The sequence below is a fragment of the Leuciscus leuciscus genome, assembly GCF_965113295.1.
Source record: "Leuciscus leuciscus genome assembly, chromosome: 20".
NCBI classification, from domain to species: domain Eukaryota; kingdom Metazoa; phylum Chordata; class Actinopteri; order Cypriniformes; family Leuciscidae; genus Leuciscus; species Leuciscus leuciscus.
In genome coordinates, this window is record NC_138744.1 from 28,063,315 (window position 1) to 28,090,385 (window position 27,071).

General features: G+C 40.5%; 1 protein-coding gene across 1 annotated transcript in view; it reads left to right on the forward strand.

Annotated features, from left to right (window-relative positions):
* The window catches only part of cdkal1 (CDK5 regulatory subunit associated protein 1-like 1), a 344,073-nt gene that overhangs the window by 57,807 nt on the left and 259,195 nt on the right, over positions 1 to 27,071 (forward strand). The window lies entirely within an intron of this gene.

Genomic DNA, 27,071 nt, shown 5'->3' on the forward strand with positions numbered 1-27,071 from the left:
ATTAGGATCAGGTGCGCATGTCAAGCCATCTTCATTTATACAGCGCTTTTAACAATGTAGATTGTTCCAAAGCGGCTTTACATTGACAATAGGAAATTAAAGTAACAGAGATTGTTTTGGCTTTACAGCAGCTCAAGAATAAAGTTAATGTCCAGCTAAAGTTAGTTTTGATTGATTCACTTCAGTCGCAACGATCATTAGTTATTAAAGGGGACATATCATGCTAAATCCACTTTTTTAGCCCTTAAATGCATTTTGTTGTATATTTGGAGTGTTTAGAAGTACAGAAAAGTTTAAATTATTCTCTTCAGGTGCTTCGTTGATATCTTTATATTCTGTTTTGGTCATATTTTTCAACCTGTTCCGATTTTTCTGTTCTCTATGACGTTTTTTGAACTATTACGTCACAGTATGTGCAGCGGAACTGCCAAATAAGGACATTGACTTTCCGGCCCACCACTTCGAGCAATCCGCCATTTTTATTTCTCGCTGCAATTTTGTAGTCCAAGCTAAAGGATGCAGAAGTTACGAGAGGGTAAGTTAAAATGTTCGGTTGTTGGATGTAGTAACCCACACGCTTCATTACACCGTCTAATGTAGATGAACTGCCGCGCTTGTGACAGGGCGCATGTTTAACTGAAAGAACGAGCAGAGAGAGAGAGACCCGGTCGCGCACGCGCGCACTCTCTCTCTTCGGAGCCAGGCGAAAGTGTAAACAAGACTTCACCGTCTCCAAACTAGACGCTGTCTTGCTCTCTCTCCCTCGCACATATTAATCAAAATAAATCAACACGGTGGTAAAAGGTCGGAAGACCAAAGTTTCATGTGTAAATACAGTAACACACCATTGCGATACATACATCCATATGAAGACGTTGTTCTGCAGGTTCGTCGTCTTCATTTTCATCTCGCTCCGGCTCGAACATGTAAGGCTGGCTGGACAAGTCTTCCGTTGTTGACATTTTGTTAATAACGTGTGAATAAAACGTTTCTGTGCTGCTAGATAATCGTATCTCTGCTATCAAACTACAAAAATGGCCGAACGGGGTGGAGTTGAACCGAGTGTCACCGCTACAACCTGGAGAGGGGGCGGGGTATGAAGTGTATAAATTGTATTTAAAGAGACCGCACCAAAACGAGTTGCTCTCAGACGCACATCAGAAAAGGGGTAGAAAAGGGGCCTGTGGAGCTATAATAATGAGGAATTCAGACCCAAGCATTGCAGTTCCGCTTTATATAGACTACAAATGTATGATTTATATGTAAAAAGGAACGATTTAAAAGCATGATATGTCTCCTTTAACTTAGGGGCCGCTAACACGACACCGTTTTAACAGAAAACTTTTAAGTTCTTTCTGCGCAAACTTAAAAAACGCGAACCCGTGAGAACGCTGATGGCGTGCACATGCGTATTACGAGTTCAGTCTATAGGTATGCGCATTTGAATATATGTGTGCAGGTGTGTAGTCCTGCCCTACAAATCAACCCTCAACATACTACTTGTCTGGCCTTAAAATTTATAATACAGAATTTGTATCGCTTCCACGTAGCCACGCGAACCGGAATTATCCCGACAACGCTTTATTTGTAGATAGGTAAAGGGAGGGGAGGGAAGCCTTCACAGGGAAGGGCCTAGTTGACATTTCAGGACTGCACTGTAGTCGTGTCCAGGCGCAGGTCCTTCATCTGATCTGGATACGGCCTGGATCCGGCGGACTGCGGTAAACCTCGGGATAAACAGAGAGACTAATATTAGCGTAGACGCCATTCTTCTTATGATGTAACGAGTACATCAGGATTTATGGGAAGTGTTCCCGGTTCCAGCTGACCTAATCTATGCAGCCTAACATTGAATTATAAAAGTCTATAATGTGTTATGTGTATGTGTAACAATAATATTAAATGTCCCCAACTAAGCAAGCCAAAAGCCAAGGCAACAGTGGCAAGAAACCAAAACTCCATCAAGGTGACAGAATGGAGAAAAAAAACCTTGGGAGGACCCAGGCTCAGTCGGGGGCCATCTCTCCTCTGGCCAGTGAGCGAACAGTGTATGATTATAATCCAGGCAGCATTACAGGTCAGAAGTCAGATTGGATCAGAACATTCAGAATATTTATCTAATTCCATATGGTTGGAGGTCGGAGTCATCACGCCGGTATGGAGACGAGTTTGTTGAGGATCAGTGCTGGCTGTCGTGTCGATGAGGCCTTCAGAGGGCTGGTGAGGCTGGCACTTCAGGGATGCGTCATTGATGGGTCCAGGTCCACCATCTGATCTGGATATGGCCGGGATCCAGCTGACTTCAGTAAACAGGGGAGGGACTGGTTATCACTTCAGGACTGCGTTGTCATCGTGTCCAGGTGCAGGTCCTTCATCAGATCTGGATACGTCCTGAATCCGGCGGCGTGCGGTAAACCTCGGATAAACAGAGAGACTAATATTAGCGTAGACGCCATCCTCCTTTTGATGTAACAAGTACATCAGGATTTATGGGTAGGGTTCCCGGTTCCGGCTGACCTAAACTATGCAGCCTAACATTGAATTATAGAAGTCTATAATGTGTTATGTGTATGCTAGGCCAAAGAGATGTGTTTTTAGTCTAGATTTGAATTGACAGAGTGTGTCTGCTTCCCGGACAATGTTAGGAAGATTGTTCCAAAGTTTTGGTGCTAAATAGGAAAAGGATCTACCGCCAGCAGTTGATTTTGATATTCTAGGTATTGTCAACTGGCCGGAATTTTGAGATCGCATGACATCATTTATATATATTTTTAAGATAAAAAAATGCGTTTTTACAGATCCTAGACACGTGACTTTCAAATGAAAGATTGGTATCAAAGAGCACACCCAGGTTCCTAACCGACGACGAAGACTTGACAGAGCAGCCATCAAGTGTTAGACATTATTCTAGATTATTACGTGAGGACGTTTTTTGTCCAATAATTAGAATCTCTGTTTTTTTCCGAATTAAGTAGTAGGAAGTTGCTAGTCATCCAGTTTTTTATATCAGATATGCATTCCGTTAATTTTGTGAATTGTTAAGTTTCATCAGGGTGTGAAGAAATATAGAGCTGCGTATCATCAGCATAACAGTGAAAACTAATGCCATGCTTCCTAATGATATCTCCCAAGGGTAGCATGTACAGAGTGAATAGCAACGGTCTTAGTATTGAGCCTTGTGGTTAGACATGTGCCGGTATTCGGTAATGCGATAAATCGCGGTAATGAATATGCACGATATTGTTATCGCGGGCACTTCAAAATACCGTGAAAAATAATAGATCCGAATTTAGATTTTTAGAACGCGCATTATAGCTTATTTTCCATCAACCGCTTAAACAAACACTGCGTATGCTGCGCGAAACACGTGCGCACTCTGATGTAAACAATCGCCACGTGTATAAGCATGCGGCCGGTGCGCACTTCTAGTCTAATGTAAACAGTCCTCACATGGAGAAGCAGCATGTGGAAGGAGGAACGCCACCGCCTACAGTCTATGGCCGCCGCCGATCTATCCGGATCCATCCCGCTTCTAAAAGCAGAGCTGCCAACTCGACGCATTCAGCGCGAGACTCTTCACACTTCACGCCACACATCCGTTTTCTCACGCAGAGAAAAATCGCGGAGCAAAGAGGACACGAAGACCGTCAAACAAGACAGAGCAGGTTACTTTTGATATGAAACAGGAGAACAATTGTGTCACAGAACGTTACATTTAAACCATTTAATGACCAGCAGCATGTTAGATGACTAAAACATATAGATAAAGAGGAGTATTTTGCTGAATATGTGCACTGCAATTTTTTACATATTTATTATATTTTTTACGTGTGTCATTACATAATTGTTATTATAATGAAAACCACATTATATTTGATTTAATTAGTTATTTGTAACCTTTAATAATACCAGCTGATAGGGCTCTATATGGTTACATAGCATTATGTGAGATATTTTTTTTTTCATGAGAAAAAAATAACATGTGGGCTATCTACTGTAGCCTTCCTAATATTTATCCAAAATAAGTCAATATTGAATCAAGATTTAAATCAAATCCCAAGTATTGAATTGAAATCGTTAAATTTGTGTTAAGCAATACAAACAGTAGCCTACCAGTCATTGTACCATGTAATCATTGTAACATGTTGTCACTAAACTTAATAAAATTCAGTTTATTTACCAAATGTTTTGACAATCACAATTACACCTTGTGATGCAAGTTTTATTTTATTTTTTGCATCCCCCCCCCCCCCCCCCAATCCATTTGTTTCTCATGTGCAATTAAAATATCGTGATAATACCGTATACCGTGATGAAAGATCACTCAATTAATAGCAGCATGAAAATGTGATACCGGCACATGCCTACTTGTGGTACACCATACTGAACCTGTGATCGATAAGACATCTCTTCATTTACTGCTACAAACTGATAATGGTCAGATAAGTATGATTTAAACCATGCTAATGCAATTCCACTAATGGCAACATAATTTTCGAGTCTATTTAAAAGAAAGTTGTGGTCAATAGTGTCAAATGCAGCACTAAGATCGAGTAACACTAATAGAGAGATACAACCACTATCGGATGATAAGAGCAAATCATTTGTGAGACAAATGAGAGCTGTCTCAGTACTATGGTATGGTCTAAATCCTGATTGAAAATCCTCGCAGATATCATTTCTTTCTAAAAAGGAACGTAGTTGTGAAGATACTGCCTTTCCTAGTATCTTTGACAGAAAAAGTAGATTCGAGATCGGCCTGTAATTGACTAATTCTGTAGGATCAAGTTGTGATTTTTTTTTTTTTTTTAAGAAACGGTTTAATCATGGCCAGCTTAAAAGTTTGTGGTACCTATCCTAGTTTAGCAAATTCTTCCTCTTCTATAGCAATAAATGAATCGATTTTTTCCTTAGGGAGACTACAATGCACTCATTTTTTTCCTGATATTATCAATCTTATAAGTAAAGAAGTTCATAAAGTCATTACTGCTGTGCTGCTTGGAAACTTCTGATCTTGAAGCTTTATTTTTCGTTAGTTTAGCCACCGTTTCAAATAAATACCTAGGGTTTTGTTTATTTTCTTCTAATAGGGTTGAAAAATAAGCAGATCTAGCAGCTTTTAAGGCCTCTGTATGCAATCGAGTTCTTTTTCCATGAAATGCGAAATACCTCTTGTTTTGTTTTCTTCCAGTTGCGCTCCATTTTTTTGGCTGCTCTCTAAAGGGCCTGAGTGTGTTCGTTGTACCACGCAATGGTGCAACTGTGTCTAAAGTGCTGGAAAAGAGAGAGTTAATAGTTTATAAGTCACAATATCGAGTTCTTCTAATGTATCTGGGATGCTGAGATGATGAAACTGATGAGGAAGATTATTAATAAAGCAATCTTTAGTGGCAGAAGTGATAGGTCTAACATATTTGTAACACGGAGTCGGCTTTGCAGCCTTGGCTAAATTAAGTTTACACAAGACTAGATAATGATCTGAGATGTCATCGCTCTGCTGCAGAATTTCAACGGCATCAACATTGATTCCGTGTGATAATATTAGATCTAGAGTATGATTACGACAATGAGTAGGTCCTGACACGTGTTGTCTAACTAGTTAAGAATGTCTTTAAATGCCAATCCCAATGGATCTTTTTAGTTATCTACATGTATATTAAAATCACCAACAATTAGGACTTTATCTGCAGCCAGTACTAACTCTGATAGAAAATCAGCAAATTCTTTGATAAAGTCTGTATGGTGGCCTGTATGCAGTAGCATGCACAAATCTCAAATGTGATTTATCATTTACACTATATATTGCTATATTAAGCACCAACACTTAAAAATAATTATATTTGAAACTAGACTTCTTAGTAATTCTGAAAATATGACTAAATTACAGCAACACCCTCCCCCTTTGCCTTTCAGACGAGGTTCATGTTTATAACAGTAATCTTATGGGGTGGACTCATTTAAAGTAATGTAATCGTTTGGTTTTAGCCAGGTTTCTGTCAAACACAGCACATCTAGGTTATAGTCTGTAATCATATCATTAACAATAAGTGCTTTTGAAGTAAGGGATCGAATATTCAGCATCCCAAGCTTTATCATTTGCTCATTTGTATTATATCTGTTTTTTATTTGTTGAACATCAATAAAATTTGTACCCTTAGATGGGTTTTGAATTTTTTTTTGTATTTCCTAATTTGGGGAACAGACACAATCTCTATATGATGATATCTAGGTGAAAGAGTCTCTATGTGATGGGATTTATCTGACCTTGGTGATGTGAGACAGCTGGCAGACGGTCGGTTTAGCCAGTCTGTCTGCTTCCTGACCTGAGCCCCAATTCATGTTTGAGCTCTAAGACTATGTGCCATTTTACTAGAGAGAAGAGCAGCACCATCCCAGGAGGAATGAATACCATCTCTTTTCAACAGGTCAGGTCTGCCGCAAAAACTTTTCCAATTGTCTATGAATTCTATATTCTATAATTCTATCAGAGCAAATTACAGTGCCTGACATCGTACTTTCACACACCTTTTTTTAACATTAATTTTAGTGATCTCCGACTGGCGGAGTCAAACATCATCAGTGCCGACGTGAATAATAATCTTAGTGAATTTACGATTAGCATTAGCCAGCACTTTTAAATTTGCTTTGATGTCAGGCGCTCTGGCTCCTGGCAAACATGTGACTATGGTGGCTGGTATCTCTATTTTCACGTTCTATGTAATAGAATCGCCAATAACTAGGGCACATTCAACAGGATTCTCAGTGGGTGTTTCACTGAGTGGGGAGAATCTATTTGAAGTTGTAATCGGAACGGAAGAGCGGTGTTTTGTCCCGTGACCACAGCACCTCGCCGTCACCTTATTGTTCTGCTGCACGGGCTCCACTACAGCCGGAACCGAACAATGTACAGAGTTCACTAAGCTAGTCACATCCAAAGCAGTATCTAAATGCGTGTCTGGATGCGTGTCTCTAGTTCTGAAATCTTCCCAGTCAGCTTTACTATCTCCCTGCATGTAAATCCTGTGCTGGCAGAGAAGGCTATGTTATACATGTTACATGAAGTGCAAGTGACAATAAGAGGAGAAGATGGCATGACTCACCGTGTTTGTTGACTGATCCTAGTTGTTTGATGAACTCGTAAAAGGTGCGAGCGCGCGCAAGAAAAAAAAAAAAGAAAAAATAAAGAGCGGACCGATGGCATGCTAACAGGCTAGCGACTTGCTAGCAATAACAATTTAGATTGAAACTAGCGATGTCAGGTTAATGTCTGATGATGAGTAAGCTATATATAGCAGTATAAACAACAAGGAATGATAGTAAATAATGATTCAAAACCGAAAGATATACAAAGCTTACAGATGCAAACCAATGCAGCAGCAGGAGCAATGAGGCCTTGCCTATTTGCCTACCGTAGCTTTAATATTAGCTGTTTAATGCATAGTTTACGTAATTAGTGTAACTCACATATAAATCATTTGTGTTGTTCTGTGGATGGACACCCCTCATCATTACAGATGCCGTTGATTACTTTAGCCCTTCATGTGACATTGCGACACAGAGCACCATATACCACAAAAACAACCTGCTTCAGGATTTAGTGTGCTGTCTACCTAGACAAGTGTAGAGTAGTTTAGTGAAGTTTTTAAATGGTCTGTTTTAAATGGTCTGTTTTACTATTGTTCATGTGTCAAGTGTCATTTATTTCTATATACACTTTATGGAATACAGATTGTTTCAAAGCAGCTTCACTAATGTTGCTGTCAACAACACACACACACACACACACACACACACACACACACACACACACACACACACACACACACACACACACACACACACACACACACACACACACACACACACACACACACACACAAAAAGAGCCTCCTGTAGGAATTGAGATGCAGCTGAAAACCCTTCAAAATTAAAATACAATTTTAAAGGGAACATAATCATCAGGAAGTAGCTATCAAATCCCAAAATGTAACATTTTGACATTTGCAAGGTTCACAACAATCGTCAGTGCCACATAAATTCTGCCATTCTCTTTGTCATCTCTTCAGAAATACAAATTAACTAAAAAAACGAAAGCTCAAAGTCATCTTAATTGTAATGAATATGCAAATATTATTGAAATTAGTCAGGGAAGAATGGGGCCTTTTCAAAACCACACAGTTCTCTAGGAAAAAAAACATTTGATTTGAGAGAGCCATTGCTATAATGCTAATGCAATTACAGCTGCATTGAGCTGTGCGTCAGGCTGCGGTGCCGGGCCTCTTGCGCCTGCTGTTGTGGCTCTGATCGCAGTGCTTGCTGGGTTGTTACATTTCATTTACATTTTGAATTAGTGATGCCTACCCTAGGCTTGCCAATTAAATCCCCTCCCCCCACAAAGGAAGGCACATACGGCATCTGTGGGCTTGGAGGCAAACACAAGTGTTACCACTAAGTAAACGCACATCATTTACAAAGACAGAACAAAAACCCTGTAAGGAGTAGCCATGCTAATCATGAGAGATTCACAAAAGAACCGACCCATATATATAACCGACACGTATACATACACATATACATATACATACACACACACACACACACACACACACACACACACACACACACACACACACACACACACACACACACACAGTGGGAAGAACAAGTATTTGATACACTGCCGATTTTGCAGGTTTTCCCACTTACAAAGCATGTAGTAGTCTGTAATTTTTATCATTTTTAAGTAATTAATTAGCATTTTATTGCATGACATAAGTATTTGATACATCAAGTTTAAAACTAGATTAAAGTCGCATCTCTTCAGCCAGGCATTCATATAATATTTTTAATCTTACAGTTCAAACTACAATCCGGCCTCTAGTTCATAAATGCCAGAGGAGAACTGGCCCCCGACTGAGCCTGGGTTCTCCCAAGGTTTTTTTTTTCTCCATTAGGTCACCTGATGGAGTTTTAGGACACCATTAGGTCACTTGATGGAGTTTTTCGGTTCCTTGCCACTGTTGCCTTTGGCTTGCTCAGTTGGGGATATTTTGGGGATATTTAATTTAATTTTATCAATCAATCAATCAATCAATCAATCAATCAATCAATCAATTCCAATAGAAACAAACCTTGTTGTATTATTTTAATTTAATACTATGAAGCTGCTTTGATACAATCTTTATTGTGAAAAGCGCTATACAAATATACTTGACTTGACTTGACTTGACATCAGAAAAGCAGAACTTAAAATTTGGTACAAAAACCTTTGTTTGCAATTACAGAGATCATACGTTTCCTGTAGTTCTTGACCAGGTTTGCACACACTGCAGCAGGGATTTTGGCCCACTCCTCCATACAGACCTTCTCCAGATCCTTCAGGTTTCGGGGCTGTCGCTGGGCAATACGGACTTTCAGCTCCCGCCAAAGACTTTCTGTTGGGTTCAGGTCTGGAGACTGGCTAGGCCACTCCAGGACCTTGAGATGCTTCTTACGGAGCCACTCCTTAGTTGCCCTGGCTGTGTGTTTCGGGTCGTTGTAATGCTGGAATACCCAGCCACGACCCATCTTCAATGCTCTTACTGAAGGAAGGAGGTTATTGGCCAAGATCTCGCGATACATGGCCCCATCCATCCACCCCTTAAAACGGTGCAGTCGTCCTGTCCCCTTTGCAGAAAAGCATCCCCAAAGAATGATGTTTCCACCTCCATGCTTCACGGTTGGGATGGTGTTCTTGGGGTTGTACTCATTCTTCTTTAGACCAAAAAAATCTTTAGGAATTTAGACCAAAAAGCTCTATTTTTGTCTCATCAGACCACATGACCTTCTCCCATTCCTCCTCTGGATCATCCAGATGGTCATTGGCAAACTTCAGACGGGCCTGGACATGCGCTGGCTTGAGCAGGGGGACCTTGCGTGCGCTGCAGGATTTTAATCCATGACGGCGTAGTGTGTTACTAATGGTTTTCTTTGAGACTGTGGTCCAGGGATGGAAATTAGCACCCGCCACCAGCCAAATGCGGGTGATTTTGTGTTGTGGCGGGTAAATTCGCTTCACCTACCGGCCACCGTGGCGGGTAAATAAAAATATACTGTTTCACACAGACGGCGGACACTTTTAGAGGACATAAGTGTACGCTGAAATAAAGTCTTTCACCTCAGAAAAACGGACTTTCTTGTCCTGTCACGTCAGCCGTCATCCTGTTCTCATAGCGAACACTCTTCAAATGCACGCGCAAATGTGGCGGCGCGCGCTGTGTATCGCCTCACTGTATATAAAGTGCAAAATAAACTACGAGCATGCAACGCCGTTACGTTGTAAATTACACAAAATAAAAGTAATGCAGGGATGATTTTCATACTATTCACCAGGAGCAGTTTCCATGTTTCATTAACAGTTATTGTTAATATTGTGTATTCACCATGGTAACTGTCGTTTCCATATTAACCCCAAAATGCCACTTTATTTTTCTTTGTGTTATTTTTTATATTTTTAAATGACTCTAGTGGCTCATACCAACATTGTATTAACAAAAACTAGTTTGGAACTGCTATTTAATAGCTTTAGCATAGTCCTAATGTTTATTTATTAGTACTAGTCTTTACTATTAGTCATATTCTTACAATTTATGTTAAGTAAAGGGGGACAGTACTTGTGTGTGTGTGGAAATAGCCGGTTTCAATAAAACTACTATATGACAAATATGTCATATTTGGCTTTGACTTTGACTGAACATTTGCTCTCACTTTGCGGAAAAAATATCGGGATATATATCGTATATCGATATTCAGCCTAAATAATCGGGATATGACTTTTGGTCCATATTGCCCAGCCCTAGTTTCATTGTTGGGACTAAAAACCTAAAACTGGAAGCCATAAAAGACCACGAATCATTCAAATGCCACATCCAGGTAAAAAAGAGAAATATATATAAGAGAGAAAGAGAAAATGTCAGTATTTCATTGAGACTTGAGATTAAATAAACTGCTTAAGTATTGTAGATCTTGTAGTATTAATTTTCACATGCAGTTACACATTGTCGGTTAAAAACAAGAAAGTGGCTGGTAAAAACATTGAGTGGCTGGTAGATTTTGAAATCCACCAGCCACAGTGGCCGGTGGACAAAAAAGTTCATTTCCATCCCTGCTGTGGTCCCAGCTTTCTCCAGGTCATTGACCAGGTCCTGCCGTGTAGTTCTTGGCTGATCCCTCACCTTCCTCATGATCATTGATGCCCCAGATCGAGGGAGTTGACCTCCATTTGCTAATAATTGCGCCAACAGTTGTTGCCTTCTCACCAAGCTGCTTGCCTATTGTCCTGTAGCCCATCCCAGCCTTGTGCAGGTCTACAATTGTATCCCTGATGTCCTTACACAGCTCTCTGGTCTTGGCCATTGTGGAGAGGTTGGAGTCTGTTTGATTGAGTGTGTGGACAGGTGTCTTTTATACAGGTAACGAGTTCAAACAGATGCAGTTAATACAGATATATGGTGATGAGTGAGTTATATTTAGCGATATTTAGCTATAAATATTTATATTTAGCTAACAAGGAATGATAGTAAATAGAGATTCATGGGTTTTCCCCATGATCATTAAGCCATGACCCACATTTTTGCGAATCTGAATCAAGCAAATATATTTCTCAAAAATGGTTGACACACAAGTACCATCCCACTTTACTTAACATGGAAATAAATTTTAAGAATATCACCAACAGTAATGAATAAACATTATGATGTAAGGCTAATAAATAGCAGTCCGAAAGTAGTTTTTGTTAATGCAATAAATGTTAGTAATTTTTGGTATGAGCCAAACCACAGTCATCAAAATATCAACACAAAGTGAAATTAAAGTGGTATTTTGAGTTGTTTACTGAAACTACAGTTAGCATAGTAAATACACAGTACTAATCCTGTCATTGATCCTAGGTGCGCCGAAAGAACACCACAGACACAGTACAATCAACATGGGAATATCTCACAGTAAAACAAGCAGCTGTGAAAAATTATATACCGGTGTTTTGCCAGATTAGAAGTTTATCTATGTATCATATTTTTACTCTTTAAATATCTTTAATAACTGTATCATCTTTATATCTCTTTTAATTCCTTTTATAAGAGTTTTAATTTTCCCGGATATATTTTGTGATTTATTTTAATTCCTTTCTGTGTAAAGCACTTGCCTTGCCTTGCCTTGATCCTGATGAATAGAGTAAACATCATACCTGCATGGGAATCTGCAAAAGCCGGGACAGCAAGAGCCTGTCTGCGTTGTTACAGATGATATCTCACCCGTTTTTGTAAACCACATTTTTCCTTTTCAGTTTTTCTACTGTAAAGTACCTTAAGAAGTGACTAATTTGAATTTTTTTTTTAAAGTAAGATCAGATGAGAAAATTTGTTTTATTCTGTGTTAGGTCCTGCCATGTTGAACAAGTCTCACATGACTGGTATATAAACCAGAGAACAATAGCCGGGTTTCCACTGTCGGGCCAGTGTCCAGGGCTTTAAACTGGCCGTGCCGGGCTAATAGCCTGGGGCCAGTAGCACTGGGCCCAAAATCTGCTGCGTTTCCACTGTCGGGCCAGATGCTTCACTAAAACACACCCGTAACGTGCCTCTCTGGAACAACGTCACACTAACCCATCATTTCACCAACAAATGGAAGTTTTATCAGAAAACTAACCAGAAAGAAATCACTGGAAACAGCGTGATCGCAAAACAAACATGATAAAAGCGACCGTTTGCTGGCATTTTTGTTGTTTACTTGAATATTTAAAACCCTAGCATCGATGTTTTACCACAGATTTACAATAAAAAGTGATACATTGATCATAATGAATTAAATTGTACATTAGTCACACAGAAATAAATTACCGTTAGGTCTATTTCACAAAAGAAAGAGGACACACTTACTTATTCAGTCAAGGCTGTTTCTGTTTATTTGGTAGTTACAGGACATATTTACATCACATTTTGAAAGAATGATCATTTCTACAAATATGCCACCAAAAATACGACCCGAGGAGCTTTAGCATTCTCTTGACTCCCAGTAGGCTACAGAAATTTTCAGTCAGAGAAATAGAGGAAGCTCCCGAAAAGAATGCTGCTTTATTTTATGATAGTGTGGTATAAAGAGACAAGATGTAGTCTACTGACAGATAAAATAAAAACATGATTGTGATAGAATAATCTGACAGAATCATCCGGTGCTGCCGTCTCCCGACTCAGGTAAACCCCGCCTCTGTTCGTAACCACTCCTCTAGCTCGAGCTTGCCCGCTTTGGACCAAGGTATTCGATGGGCCATAAAATCCTGGCCGTTGGATTCGAGTAAGCCTTGATCAAGCCCCGGAAGTGACTGGAAACGCGACTGGCCCTGGCACGCACTAGCACGCCCGGCCCTGGCCCGACAGTGGAAACGCGGCTAATGACTTCCTTTAAGGCCAGACTCTTTAAGGCATTCCTTTTTATGTGGTGCTTTCTGTGATGAGTGAACTGCTGAGAGTCGTAAGTCGGTGGTTCTGATTCACTCTCTAAATGCAGCATTGATCAAACACTGAGCTTGCGTGTGTGTGCGCTCTGTATGGGGCAGTGTCCTCTCACTGTGTGCGAGCTAGAGTTGCTCCTGTCGTTGTTACACATGGTTTACTCCATCTACATTCCTCCTGGATCCCTGAGAGCACTGGCTCACAACACACACACACACACACACACACACACACGCACGCACGCACGCACGCACACACACGCTCCAATAAATGGTATATAAAAGGCATAATTATTTTTATACTGATCTCCTAACCCTCACAGAAACCCATCTGTATTTTTTTTTTTAAGCCGTTTGAATTACAGACGTGCCTAAAGAGTTCTTATAAACCCAAGAGACATTTGGTCCTTGTGAAGCACAGATAGGACTGTGTGACAATGTGAAAAAAACAACAACTGCTGCACAATCTTAAACTACTGTTGTTTTCAAGCACTCAGTGAGAGATGTTCACATGTTGCTTCACTATGACACAGGGTTAGAAGAGCTTAACTTAAGTTTATCACTGCTGTAGCGCTCATTCGGTACAACTGATACATTTTGCAGTTCTGCAAGCCTTTGCCTTTCTACCTGTGGTTGATGTGTTTACATTTTTGGCTGCTCTAACTTTGTAACAGTGAGAAATAACTGTGTACATGAGTGAGTTTGTGTTGTAATGAGATTTGAGCTGCTCTGCAGCATTAACATTGCAAAAACATGGTATTAATCGCCTGTTTTTAAAGAAGAAAAATAAAGTCTTTATAGCTTTGAGAATATGGCAGCCCTATGATATCAGGAAGCTCATAATGAAGCTCACAGCTATTAATGTTGAAGATTGTTATGCTGTTTTCCTTTCTTCTGCTTTCTTTCCCATTTGTGTTTTCCATGTTGCTTCCCTGAAGTCTGGCCATGTTCCACTATTTCACCTTTCTGCTGTTTGATGTTCTTGATTAAATTCTTCCCCTGTTGAACTCCAGGCTTCAGTTGCATCAACTGACGTCCAATGACTTTTTATATCAGTTCTCAAATTCATTCTACAGAGCGGCTTCCATGTGAGTTGATAGTCTATTTATACAATTATACTGTTTCATGATCCAGAAAGTTTCATCTGCTGTTTGATGTTCTTGCTAAAATTCTACCCCTGTTAAACTCCAGGCATCAGTTGCATCAACTGACATCCAATGATGTTTTATTCCAGTTATCAAATTCAGTCGACAGAGCTGATAAAGTCCATTTGTACAATTATACAGTTTCATGATCAAGAATGAAAAAGTTAATGGAGTGATGTCATTTACAAGACAATTATCGGACTCCAGCTGGACTTGAAATTTTAGATCAAAGTAAGCTACATGTTAATTAAAATGTCTAATATCAATATTTCAACTTGCCATACATACACTGTTTTTTTTCCCCCCAACATAATTGTTGGAATTGTACTAAACACTAAACTGAAATAATTACAGTTAGGAGCATCTGTTATTGAAGTCACCATTTCCAAACCGTATTGCGGATGGTTATCTTATGTGTATTGTTTGTAATATAATGCTCTGCAGACGGCTGATTAGTGTTCTGCAGATTTCTTCTGGAAACGGATGGCAGGGCAAGAAAGGAGAACGGGTCACAGAGGGAGCTGCCTACTGCTTTGAGACTAAAAATGAAGAGAACAACTGAGGGACAGTGTATCATCATCATCATCATCGGGCGGGCCTTTTTAGGCGCGACGATATTTCTCCACAGTCCTCTTTATTTTGACATGCTGGTCAGCTCTTCGTTCCTTATCTAGGTCTAGATGTTCGTAGTACCGATAAACGTAGTCCCTGTATGATATTCTTGGTCTACCCCGCCGGTTCGATGCAACTTCCGACTTGTAAAGAACATACACTCACCTAAAGGATTATTAGGAACACCATACTAATACTGTGTTTGACCCCCTTTCGCCTTCAGAACTGCCTGCATTCTACGTGGCATTGTTTCAACAAGGTGCTGAAAGCATTCTTTAGAAATGTTGGCCCATATTGATAGGATAGCATCTTGCAGTTGATGGAGATTTGTGGGATGCACATCCAGGGCACGAAGCTCCCGTTCCACCACATCCCAAAGATGCTCTATTGGGTTGAGATCTGGTGACTGTGGGGGCCATTTTAGTACAGTGAACTCATTGTCATGTTCAAGAAACCAATTTGAAATGATTCGAGCTTTGTGACATGGTGCATTATCCTGCTGGAAGTAGCCATCAGAGGATGGGTACATGGTGGTCATAAAGGGATGGACATGGTCAAAAACAATGCTCAGGTAGGCCGTGGCATTTAAACGATGCCCAATTGGCATTAATGGGCCTAAAGTGTGCCAAGAAAACATCCCCCACACCATTACACCACCACCACCAGCCTGCACAGTGGTAACAAGGCATGATGGATCCATGTTCTCATTCTGTTTACGCCAAATTCTGACTCTACCATCTGAATGTCTCAAAAGAATTTGAGACTCATCAGACCAGGCAACATTTTTCCAGTCTTCAACTGTCCAATTTTGGTGAGCTCGTGCAAATTGTAGCCTCTTTTTCCTATTTGTAGTGGAGATGAGTGGTACCCGGTGGGGTCTTCTGCTGTTGTAGCCCATCCGCCTCAAGGTTGTGCGTGTTGTGGCTTCACAAATGCTTTGCTGCATACCTCGGTTGTAACGAGTGGTTATTTCAGTCAAAGTTGCTCTTCTATCAGATTGAATCAGTCGGCCCATTCTCCTCTGACCTCTAGCATCAACAAGGCATTTTCGCCCACAGGACTACCGCATACTGGATGTTTTTCCCTTTTCACACCCTTCTTTGTAAAACCTAGAAATGGTTGTGCGTGAAAATCCCAGTAACTGAGCAGATTGTGAAATACTCAGACCGGCCCGTGTGGCACCAACAACCATGCCACGCTCAAAATTGCTTATCACCTTTCTTTCCCATTCTGACATTCAGTTTGGAGTTCAGGAGATTGTCTTGACCAGGACCACACCCCTAAATGCATTGAATCAACTGCCATGTGATTGGTTGATTAGATAATTGCATTAATGAGAAATTGAACAGGTGTTCCTAATAATCCTTTAAGTGAGTGTATATCTGCGCTGGTTCATTGTTTCCCATGCGAAGGCAGTGTCCGATGAACTGGTGCTGCCTTCTCCTGATGGTATCACTAATTGGCTGTTGACCTGTTGTGCTGTATAGTTGTTCATTTGTCATGTGAGATTCTGCTTGGTTGATTCCCAACATGATTCGGTAGCACTTTCTAGCAAAGATGTTTAGCTTTTCTTCCAGGGATTGAGTGAGCGCCCATGATTCGCATCCGTAAAGAAGCACTGATATGCACGATGCATTGAATAGGCGCATCTTGAACTTTCCATGCGGCTTGGGTGATCTCAAGATGGTACGGTGCGAGGACGTCTCCCTGTAGAACTCCTGTTGTGATTGCAAAGGACTTCGAACGCTCTCCTCCAATGTATACTTGGCTTGTCGACTTGTCATACATGATTCTAATTGCGTTTACAATTTCCGATGGAATTCTGTAATGACGTAGGATGGCAAACGTCATCTCTCGGTCAATTGAGTCAAACGCTTTCTTGAAGTCGATAAAGGTAGTATACATTGGGATGTCTTGTGCGCGCGCTCCGTCCATGATCCTACGGAGGATGTGGATCTGTTGAGCACATCCCCGGCCTGTTCTGAAACCTGCTTGGTTGCTTCTGAGCAGTTTGTCGACCGGGCCTCTTATGCGATTGAGAATTACTCTGTTGTAGACTTTGGCTACTATGGACATTAGGCTGATTCCTCGATAGTTGGTCATGAGCTGTGGGTTACCTTTCTTTGGTATTGGCTTTATCAAGCTTGATGTCTATTGTGTGGGTGCTGTGAGATGTTCGTAGACCAACTGACAGATGTTGTGAAGTTGATTTACCACGAATTCACCTCTGTCTTAGTACTTCAGCTGTCATGGCATAATCTGGACCGGGTGCTTTGTTACGGTTGAGTGTAGTGATGGCGTCGTCAACTTCTGCTCTTGTTATTTTACCCAATTTTATACCTGAGATGTCCGGTGTTGGAAGTGGGCGGTTATTCGGAATGATTTTGGAACTCTTGTTGTTCAGGAGTGTTGAGAAGTAGTTGGCCCATTCTTTTAAAAGATCTTCGCTTGAACTTGGGATGTCGCCATTGAGCATTCTGATTTTGCTAGAGGAGGCATCTTTGGGCTTTTCACTGATGTCATGGATACATTTCCAAACTTTGTGATGTTCGTGTTTGTTGACTGCTTGCTCTAGGGCATCAAGTTTAGAGTTATGTGCCTCGTTGTCCATATCGAATGCTTTCAAAACCTCTTTTTGCATTTTACGCCATTCTTCTTTGTCTTTTAAATTTTGTTTGTGCTTGTATCTTGCCTTGAGATCTCCTCCTTCGTTGATTAGCTTGATGGTGTTGGGGCTAATCCAGCTTAGTTGTTTGGATTTCGGCCTTTTCTCCAGAATTTTCTCACAGGCTCCGATAAGAGCAGAGTCTAATGAGTTGGTTCGCTGTTTTATGGATTCCGGTGGGTCTAAGCATGCTATTTCATCGAAGAGTACTTCCAATCAATTCCAAACCTCCACATTGAATGCGTTTTTCAATTCTGGGTCTTTCAGTTTTTCAACGTTGAAAGCACATCTCTTGTCCGGTTTAATTTCCGATTTTCGTAAGGAGAGCTCGAACTTGGCGCACACAATTTTATGGTCAGAACCGACGTTGCAGGTATTGTATGCACGAGTTTTTGACAGAAGTCCACCACTTTGTGCTGAATAAAATGTGGTCTAGCTGGTAAAATTTGCTTTTTGGACTTTTGTAAGTACGTAGTCTGGTCGGTCTGTTTGGAAACCATGAGTTGGCGGGGCGAAGACTCGCCATTTCACACATGCTAATCATCCTCAATCCATTGTCATTTGATTCTGAATGATAGCAGTGGTTGCCGACAACTCTTGGATTTGAGATATGACTGTCTCTCCCGATTCTTGCATTAAAGTCTCCTGCAAGGACACGGTTATGGTGTGTGGGGGAATAGTCTCGATGAGTTCAGTGAGATCGTTGTAAAATGCTTCTTTCCCATCGTCGCTGGCATCGTCTGTTGGGGCGTATACTGAGACTAAGCATGCCTTTGGGTTCCCTTTAAGATGTATCGCTAACAAACGTTCTGCTTTAACTGTGATTGAGCCAATTAGTTGAGCTATCGAGGAGTTGTACAAAATCGCGATTCCATGACATTTATCAGATGAATTCAAATGTGCCAGGGTCCAGCTATGATTTTGCTTGTAGTGAATGTAGCCCACCGTGTCAGATGTTTTGAGACGATGCTCTTGGATGGCAACAATATCGATGTTTCGCCTCTCGCAGTGTGCTATCATTCTTTCTACTTTGTGCGTAATCCATACGTCGGTTTCTTTGTTGTAGGTGTCGTTCAGCGTTCTCACGTTGTGGGTGGCTACGGAGAAATATTTGTTCTTCTTGGATTTTCCAGTCTTAGCATACTTGTCAGTGGCTGGCAGATTGGTTGACCAACCACCGCGGTCCTTGATTACCTGGGCGACGGCCGAGCCAGTATAGTTTTGATTTGGTTGTGGATTCATATCATTTACTATGTGGGTTTTCCTTTTTCCAGGTATGACTGCGTAGGGACACAACACCTCATGCGCAGAAAAGCAGTGGGTTCGCCTTTCCAAGGTCTCCTTGTAATTGCCTTACCCTTTCCTCAAAAGCCTTTCTGCGGTTAAACCCCTTACTTGCCTTTGAGGTCAAAGTGTTATTGCTGCATCCCAATAACACTTCGATAGTTACACTAGTTCGGTCCCCATAACCATATTGATCTAAGATCTTCTGGTAGGCTATCCATCTAGTCCCTATCTAGTCCATCTAGATATCCATCCTATCCATCTTTCCCCCCCATCTAGTCCCTATCGGGTCAGTTTAACGTCTTGACCAGGACCAGTGTGTCATGGTCTGAGAAAAAGAGTGAATGAGACTTAGGAGAGAATCTTTTCACCCACCTCTGGAAATCAACAGTTGTTAATGATTTGAGCCTTGAGAGCAAACACATTTTTATCCTGTTCTCTAGCCAGTGTTAATGAACTAACATGTGAGTGAGAGATTTGCTTTCTGATTTGAGGTCAACTGAAGAATCGCGAGTCTCCTCTTTGTAGTCATCGGGATGGGGAGTGTGACTGAACTAAGTTCCCCCAATGATGTTTGCTATGGTGTTCTGACTGATAGCATGTTGCTTTGTGCATATCGCTGTGTCCTGGTCTGTAGATGTGGCCCAGGTCCTTCAGTGTGCATCTGTGGGATTTTTTCCCCCTAGCTGTTTTCTGGTCCAGCAGGTGAAAATGGTGCATCTGATCACTTGGTAAAGTGTAAGGGTAAGGTTAAACTATACTTGGTATAGTAGCACACTCTTCTCAACGCATGTGATTTCAGGAATAATTTAATTGCTGCAGGACGACACACACTTGACCAGTTTGAGTACTAGTAGTGTTGTTTGGTTTAACAATCATTAATAAGATAACTATTGAGGCCACATAAGACAGTGCCTGTCTTGCCCAAACCCACTGTTGTCTAATTAAGCCACTGTACAAACCTTGCGGCCTCAGCCTGAGTTATTGTCACAGTGCTTGAGGAGAGTGATCAGATGTCTGTGACTAGCAGATGTCGCTCAGTGAATTACATGCTGAACACAGCTGACTGATTTGACAGGTGCAGGACAGCTCAGCTTAATTCAGAGACTATCCAGTGTCTTTCGTCAGAGGGGATTTAGGGATGTTTACGGATGTGAGATGCTGTCTGAGAGGATCTGCAGTGCAGGTGTGTGTGTGTGTGTTTTGATTGTGCAGTAAGTCTAAATGTGTCCAGCCTTCAGTGTGAGTGAACTGAGCCTTCTCTCACAGACTTGAACTGCATGAGCCTAACCTTATTCATCTGTAATTTTTCTTTGGCTCACTTGGCTTGACTAAGTGTAAACAGTGCATTTATTTCCAGCCTCTATGCAGATCAGATGTGACTTAACTAGCTAAATGTGGTTGGTTCTTTTGGCATGCTGTCTGGAGTACCTTGAGAAATTGATTCACACAGTCAAGATGAAAAAAAAGAAAAAAAAAAGATAAAAAAATAGATTTTGCATAATTAAAATCTGTAAGAAATTGTATCTTATGATAAATTATACATGATATTTATGTATAATTTTCCATTTGTTGGATGACTGATGATGATGATGAAGTAATTTCTCTGCAAGAACCAGGGATCAGAGTTTGGCTGATTAACCCCTGCTGCTAGATGCTAGTTCAGGGTTAGGGAATTGTGCATGCTCTTGTGATGTCATCGGCCAATCATTGCTATTTTGATGTCATTTTCATGGTGACTCTGAAATGATTAGTCTCATGCTCAGCTCAGGTGATTGGCTCATTGATCAACCTGTCACATTGGCTGCAGAACTAAGCACCTTTGAGCAAAGATGGCACATTTCAGATTGTGTATTTGCGAGGGGTCCTGCACCTTTTGCACAACTTGTCATTAAGATGAATGGGATGAATGTGCTAACTGATAGCCTCTTCCAGGTACTATAAAGGTCCTGTAGTGATACTTCAGTTAGTTGGTTGTATAAAGCTTTACTTAACATGTTAAACACAGTTCTAGACAACATCCTGTAAACTGGGCTCAGCAGCTGTGTGATAGATGCTTTCTCACTCTAATTGATTGTGTTGTTTGGCATTGGGTTTAAGGAAACTTCTAACCTTTTAGACAGCATCACATTGTTTGGACTTCATTCAGAGATGAACAAGGCTTCTTATTTAAATGTGATCTCTGGTTTTGTGTGATATAATCAAGGCAACAATGTGTCTTACAATTGGATCTTTCCCAGGAACTGTATTAATTACCAAAAATCTAGTAGTCGGTACAGATGCCACCAAAAGAACACAATACTCGATACCCAAGCCGATACCATGGTAAAAAAAAAGAACAATAATACTTTAAACATTAACTTCTTAAACCTTTTAACATTACAAAAACACAACATTAGTTGGCTCTTGGCCTTAAAAAAATAAATAAAAATGAAACCGTTTAGCATTACAAAAAATTGTGCAATGCAGTCAACTTTTTAAGGCACAGTTTTATTGCAATTCCTGGCCATTTGAAGTCATGGCTTCTTGATGAACAGTGGCACATAGCCTTCAAGTATTTAAAACAATACTGTGCTTAGAATTAAAATAACTGGCAAAGAAATTGCAGTATCAAGTCATGGGAAATTAAATAAAAAGGTAAAAAAAATTGGACATTTTGTACAGTAATTTACTGTCCTTCGTAAATAGTTGAATACTGTAAATAATGCTGAATTTGACATGCAACATAATAACGGCAAGCTACTGTTTTATGGGATAATTCAGTATTTTTTTATTTTAGTCAGATGTGCGGCGAGCTTGCTTGAGCCCGCACTTAACTCTGAGGAAAATCACAACGCATCAAGTCCCATCAACAGGCGTACAGTCAAATATGTTTAACATTACAGATCTTCAATATTTTATTACGTTTTTTCTTGTGCATGTAGGCGTTTTTCTTCTTCTGTACCGTTTTAGGACTGACTGAAACACTTCAAGGCGGATGTGCTGCCCCCGTCAGTTCCGTAAGAATTGCAGCCTCGCTACCTTCGGTACCATCTGTACTTATGGTACTGTAGAAAAATGTTGATTCCGACTTGGTACCGAAGTATCGGTTCTCATGACAACCCTACTTTGGACTCATATGTGAGGCATAGGAACGTTAGGCGGTGTGTGTGCCGGACAGATGGACGATCCCATGACTCTCTATAGGTGGTCGGCACATGATCCGATTGGACGAGGCCCTTAGAGTTCATGTCTGTCTCTAGCTACAGCAAAAGCAAGTGTTTGTATAGAGTTGTTATTGCTGGTGTTCTGTCTCTCAGCATGGAATGATGATCTGACAGATGGCATTGAGGTTTAATCGCTGTGAGTACTTGCTGTTTACCTGCAGATGTATCAGAGCTGCCGTCCAGATGCCTTTTCGGTTTGCTTTAGGCTGCTGATTCTTTTCTTCGATCTTTACTCCTTTTGTGCATGCTGAACTTCTGTTCTCCACAGTCACGGTGCTCTGTTTGGAACCGGTTGGAGTGCTTTAGTTCCCTGGGGCAAAATTTTGACTGTTTACTTTTGGGGTGGGATTGGGACTAAAGTGTTTACTGGAGTCCTTCTTCTCACTGCAATATTTGCATTTACAGACTAAAAATGTCAAGCGGAGTTGGATCAGTTGATCAAAAGTGTTGTTTTTGTGTTGAATGGCAGCCATCATGGTGTGTGTAGTCAAGGTAGATGGATTGTTCAGGTAGTATTTTGTAGCTGATGAATTGAAATGTTACTTTATTTCTCTGGTTCATTTGGTTGTAAGAACCATGTGACATGTTTACCTGTCATGTTTTTTGTGCAGTGCTTTCTGTTGAGTCTACAAGAGATTATTTTCTCTGTTTTCCACAGAATGAATGGAGCTGACCTCCATGTGTCCCGTCATTGTAACGGAGCTTATACTGCCCTTTCTTCATGTATAATCTTTGCAAAGTTTTACAGCAAGTTAAACTCCATCCATTATAGAATCAAGAAATGCAAGTTGAAGTTCCAGCATTTATTATATCTTGATGACACAACAGGATCAGAGTGAAACTATAAAATAAAGAAATACAATCTCCAATTAGATTCATGACTAAACATAGCTTCAAATAACACAAATGATAATATACAAATTACAGTAATGCCGTTGACATTAAACACAATTTAAATTTTTTGTATTTTTCCTAGAATATTTACGATTGGCATTGAAAAATTTAAGATAACATGTCACATGCTTAATTTTTTCTAATTACTGTACATGTTAATGTCAGAAATATACTTCTGAGTTACCCAAAGCAAGTAGATAAAGACAACTTGCAGCTATTGCTCTTCAAAACTTCCAAAAGCAAGGATTGATGAGGATTACCCAAGAAAACACCCAGTCTGAGCAACATACACCAGCCATGTGCCTAGCTGCTCAATTCCTGCTATATATTACCCACAGTTTCTTAAACGTCCACTAAACGCGCAGTTCCAGAACAAAATTAACTTATACAAATACTGTGAAACGGGGTACAGAACACTCCCCATCTGTTGTCATTAGACATCACTATAACTAATAACATGAGATTGGTCTGTAAATTCTTTTGGTTGTACCTTGAATAGTCGTTTTAACCTCTACTTTCCTTATGTCTGTCTGCGCTTGGGAATGTATGGGTGACCATTGCCATTGGCTAATCATTGCGATAAAGGGTACTGTCTTTCAAGAGAACAATATCTCCAACTTGAAGATTGGTGCATGATTCAGTCCATTTGTATCTTTGTTGCAAGATGGGAAGGCACTCTTGTTTCCAGCGAGTCCAGAACTGATTTCCAAGGGTCTGTAGTTTTTTTCCACTGACTCCCATAAAGATCTTTCTCTGAGAAATTACAGGTAGGAATTCCAAGGGGAAACCCAGTCTTCTGGGTGAGCAGAATGTTAGGGTTTAGGAACAATGGCATCTCTGGATCAGAGGAGACTGGAACAAGTGGTCTGGCATTGATTATTGCAGACACTTCCGCAAACAAAGTACACAGAACCTCATGAGTAAGCTGAATCGATTTGTTTTGCAGCAACATGCTGTCAAGGATTCTGCGTGTGATCCCTATCATTCTTTCCCACGCACCTCCCATGTGTGATGCGTGAGGGGGGTTAAACTGCCACAAACAGCCTTGTTCACTCAGATACTTCTGGACAGTGTGGTCTGTTGTGAAACAGAGTTCTTTGCATGCTCCGACAAATTTGGTTCCATAATCGGATCTAAGCTGTTTTGTTGGTCCCCTTATAGAAAAGAAGCGACATAATGCCAGTGGTGGAAAGAGTAAAAAAACAAAACAAAAAAAAAACATACTAAAGTAAAAGTACCATTACATTCCCAAAAAATTAGTGTGAGTAGAGTAAAAAGTACTTGTCCAAAAAACTACTTGAGTAAGAGTAAAAAAGTAGCTTATTTAAAAGTACCCGTGAGTAGTGAGTACTGAGCTGCGGATTGATTCTACCCCCTTATAATAAACACTGTGCACTACAATAAAAAAAAATAAAAAAATGTGCACATACTGTAATTCACATTATATTTTGATCTTTGTCAGAAAGATTGAAGAATATCTATCATCCATCTTTTTAAAATGCATCAAATCAGTACATTCATCACCATTTTTAAGTCATATTGTTTGAATTATTATTATTTTTTTAAATTAGGTGTAAAGGCCACTTAGCCTGAGCATGCTATTGTTGCACATAAAATATCAATGTTCATAACTGTGCAAAGATTTCAAAAACCTTTAGAAACTCATACGATAGTTCAGCATCACACACCAAATAAAAGAGTTAAATAGAGAGATTAAAAAATACCCAATTTCTCTCCAAAACGGTTACCAGTTTTAGTTTTTTGATAAATAAATGAGAATCACTAATATTATCAGATTACCTCACCTAATGCACTGAAAAAGGCTAAGATAGTAGGCTAACACTAATTACACTGTAATTCCATGCCATTAAATTAGGGATGCACCGATTGGGAAATTCTGGGCCGATACCGATACCGATGTTTAACATAACAACTTGGCCGATGGCCGATGCCGATGTTTTTTCTTTTTGTTATTTATTCCTTCTTTTGTGCCACGGAAACATACAAGTCTTTCGGCTCTTGATCACACTATCCTAGAATGAGCACAAATTCAATCAGACCAATTTATGAAACAAAAAAAACCTTTAATGTCACTTTCTGGTTGACAGTTATAACCTTATTTATAAGTTCTTTTTCAGTTGTTATGAAGAGCAATATGAGAGAGAAATTTGGTAATCATTGTCTGACCCAACAAAAAAAAACATTATAATATTCATTTTATTTTTCGTGTTCGCATTTATGAGGGAAAAAACACGGGTGAATGTTCATACCAAAATATTAAATTTTAAGCGCGCACGCGCTCTTCTGCGAGAGAGAGAGAGAGAGAGAGAGAGAGAGAGAGAGAGAGAGAGCCCCGACCGCGCGCGCGCTCTCACTCACTATTCAGAGCGGTCAAGCTTCCCCGTACTTTTTGACAAGAGTCCTTGACAGGGAGGCCAGAGTTTCTTTGCAGCTCAAGTCGGCGGCGGTGTGTACAGTTAACGCTCTATCTGTTGACGGCGCTGAGGGAAAAGCTCCCGCCACTGGAAGAAGCAGTCGCCGCCCATTTGTGTCCTCCTGCGCACCCATCAAAGCCGTGCAGAACGTCTTCAGCACTCGCGGATCGTGCATACTCCGCCGCTTCTTCTGCTACACACCATGGTCGTTCTTTTCTCGAGAAAAGGAGTTTTCTCATAGAAAATAAATAAATAAATGCGTCATTGTACCCAGCACTTCTGAAAATGCACTTCCGAATGCGTCTCTGTCCCCAGCATATCAAACCAAACTGACGCCCATGTGACATCGGCGAATGTCATTTTTATTTCCCGATGGCCGATGGCAGTTAACGAGGCAAATATCGGCCGTTACCGATGTTCAGCCGATGCATCGGTGCATCCCTACATTAAATATGTTACAATTTAAATGTAAATGCACATTGCTCTAGAAGGGTGGCATCATCCCTTACATTTTACACAGCTACATTTACTCACATTATAATGCTGATGATATCATTTGTAAGAGAAATTGTGCATTAAATAGGGAAGTTATATCGGGGAAACTTTTACAAAAGACACGCACATGCACACACACACACACACACACAAATGCATGTCTCTTTGTAGTCTCGGCGAAGCTGTTTTATTAGCAGCATCCACACACAAAAAAACTAAAGTTGAACATGAAAAATGTTTTTGCGCAAGTGCACATGCTAAATGAAGGCGGATTGTATGAAATGGATCAATCAAAAAACTTTGTTTATTAACGAGCTGTAGTCCCACACTGACAGAAACGCAGTTCAAGTTAACACCATGGTTCATAAGGTGCACTGCAAACTGAATCTGGCTGCATGACGAGCGCGAGACGCGGCAGTGCACAGATCCCGACGCCTGTCTCTCTATATGTGATTGTGAAGTAAATGAGAGCGGGAATTCACCGCATTATGAATTTGTCACTTGAGGGAGTTAACACTGTACGCAATACCCCCAACCTCACACCAAATGTCAGGCCCTGTAGATAGGCCAGCCTATATAGATATCATTGTAAGCAGAATTGTGAAATGTACCGTAGCATATTAGAGGAAGATGCTGATATCTGGATTGAATTGATGCTTGAAGAATGCACTTCCACAGCAGCCACGAGTAACAGCAGGTAGCCTATAGGCGGTTAAAGTTTTCTATGCTTAATTTGATGACAGTCACGAGACCGATTACTCGATCCAATCACGTTGATGGATAAAAATAAAATTAAAACAAGCATGTAACCAGTAACGACCACAAACGGAAGGAAAATAGCGGAGTAAA